This window comes from Dioscorea cayenensis, chromosome 19 (assembly GCF_009730915.1).
Source record: "Dioscorea cayenensis subsp. rotundata cultivar TDr96_F1 chromosome 19, TDr96_F1_v2_PseudoChromosome.rev07_lg8_w22 25.fasta, whole genome shotgun sequence".
NCBI classification, from domain to species: Eukaryota; Viridiplantae; Streptophyta; class Magnoliopsida; order Dioscoreales; family Dioscoreaceae; genus Dioscorea; species Dioscorea cayenensis.
In genome coordinates this window covers 17,177,825-17,180,444 of record NC_052489.1, presented here as the reverse complement: position 1 = coordinate 17,180,444, position 2,620 = coordinate 17,177,825, and the positions used below count along the sequence as shown (strand labels likewise).

At 41.2% G+C, this 2,620-nt stretch overlaps 1 non-coding gene across 1 annotated transcript; it reads left to right on the top strand.

Annotated features, from left to right (window-relative positions):
• Window positions 1–350: 350 nt before the first annotated feature.
• LOC120251004 lies at window positions 351–457 on the top strand. The gene has a single exon (XR_005533329.1). It is a non-coding gene; the product is annotated as a small nucleolar RNA R71 (small nucleolar RNA).
• Window positions 458–2,620: the final 2,163 nt, after the last annotated feature.

Below are 2,620 nucleotides of genomic sequence, written 5' to 3'. Positions count from 1 at the left end.
AGGATGTACCACCAATAGAAATCGGGCAATCAGATGGAGCATGTAATCCCCCACATGCAGTACAACTCGTCATGGCCACCATTCTAGGAGAAGTTAGAGTGTCTAAGTTCTTACTCAATCAGTCAACCTAGGCCGCCAATAGGGTAACTGCATCAATCTCATGAAGTCCGGGTACCATTCTTCTGTCCCTTGTGTTCCACTGATAACTAATCATTGCCATTTCTTCAATGAGATGACAGGTTTCTTCATGGGTCTTGCTTCCTAAGGTACCTCATGCTACAGCATTAAGTAACTGCTTCGTGCTTGGGTTCAACCCGCTATAGAAAGTCTGAATAATCATCCATTCGGGGAACCTATATTGAGGACATTTCCGCAGGAGGTCCTTGAACCTATCCCATGTCTCAAAAAGAGACTCCAATACCGTTTGCACAAAAGAAGATATTTCATTCCTAAGCTTTGCAAATTTTCCAATAGGAAAATATCGGCCAAGAAAAGCTTCTACCATCTCTCCCATGTAGTGATCGATGCTCTAGGTAATGAATGTAGCCATTGCTTCGCTATCCCTTTTAGGGAAAATGGGAAGGCCCTCAACTTGATAGCATCATCCATGACACCATCAATCTTAAGCATGTCACACACCACGAAGAAGTTCTCAATGTCATTGTTTGGATCCTCATCGGCCAAACCATTAAACTGTGCAGACTGCTGTAACATCTGGATGAAGCCTTGCTTGAGCTCAAAATTCTGAGCTGTGATGCACAATACTAGATTGCGTGACAAGAACTGCGGGTCTGGCATAATTTGATAGTGTCCTTTGCTGCTCATTCTATTCTGCCATGTTATTAGACCCTTCACCTTCTATCTCAGCATGATTTGACTGTTCTAGCATAGGTTTGTTTCTTCTTCTTTGAATTCTTCTTCCTATGTTCGGATCACCTTCCACCAATGTCGAAAAGTTTCCTCAGGTCATAACTTGGAGCTACAACCAAAGAAAGAGAAACAAATCAGAGCGATGAAATAATAAGAAAGTGTGAAATAGAACAAGTGATGAAAAGCTAAAATAGCAAAGTGTAAAATGCTTCCAAAATGCTTATTCCCCGGTAACAGCGCCAAAAAATTGATGCACCCCTTCTGTGTACCACAAGTGCACGGGTTGTCGAAGTAATAAAGCATCCTGTTGACTGGGTAATCGTATCCACAGGGAATAGTGATTAGAAATACAAGAATTGCTATTTAACTATGATGAAGACGATTCAAGAGTGGTGTGAACAATATCAATGCAATCATAAATAAAAGAAAATAAGAAAGAGACAGAAGAGAATAATAGGAGAGGTAATCAATAGAAAGTGGGGTACCGGGACATTGCTCTGCTAGGTCTATTGTTTCAAGTTCAAGACCAATTATTATGTTTCTTAACTGATGTTTAATGAGTCGTGGAAGTCCTATAACACATGGTCCGAAACCTAAGGTCAACTGTGAATAACGCTACACTATACCCCCGCAGAAACGAGTACTCTCAACGCCTAACACTGTGTGTGGTTGCAAGAAGATTTAGGGACTCCAAGTCATAAACCCCATTTCCTAATATAGATCTAATTCTTTTGTTCCAGGCAAAAAACCCCTAGTCACAATTAAGACGCAACACTAAGGATTACTTCAACGCTTCACTCTATTGCTTGCGTAACTAAACCCCAGTGGAGTTCATTTCTTAGTTTCTTAGCGCTTCACTCTATTGTGACCGCAAAGAACTCTTGGAACACGGATGTAGGATAAATCACACCGGAAAGGAAAGGTGATGTTCTGCTACCTCTTGACTCACTCTCTCGACCCTCTCCAACCTTACTTTGTATAACTCTCATGGTGTGTCACTCATCCACAAAGATTACCAAGATGGATTCTCAACCCTAGTGTCACTCTAAGGGAAAATCAACTCAACAAGCATTGAAGATTGGAACTCAATTAAAAACATTAATTAAAGAAAGATAATAAAAGGTCAATGAAACAAAATCATCCTAGGGTTTACAAGTCCAAGCACCCACTAGGGGTTTAACTCTCCATGGAGCAAAATACAATCAATAATGAAATCGAATGTAAAAGCATGCAATCCATAAGTAAACCCCCTTGTAGTAAGTATCGATAGTCTTGTGGAGTAGCCTCGTCTTCTTCAAAGGTTCCCTCATCAAGCCTAGGGTACACCTCACCGAATCGATGCCGATGAAAGCTCCCCCAATAACTATCTTCCGAAGGAACGCGGTGATGACGGCCGTAGAACCACTCCAAGAACCTTGCCCAAGCCTCTCCGAACCCTACCTGCGACCGCCTCCAAAGTTGGGGAAAAGATGGGAAAAGGATTTATTAAAATGTCTGAAATCGTGGCTTAAATAGGGCTGGAATCAGGTATCCACACTAGCGTGTGGAATTTCCAAGAATCAGTTTTTCCGAGATGTGAACAATCACTGTAGCTAATTTGCTATAGTAACTACTACAATACTTCACCAAAATGCTCCCGAATCCACACTTTTTAACTAGGCTACATGAATGGGCACACATCCATATGGTAGATCACGTTGTGTCTTCAATAAAAGTCACATTGATGAAGATCTTACTAGTAATGCATAAG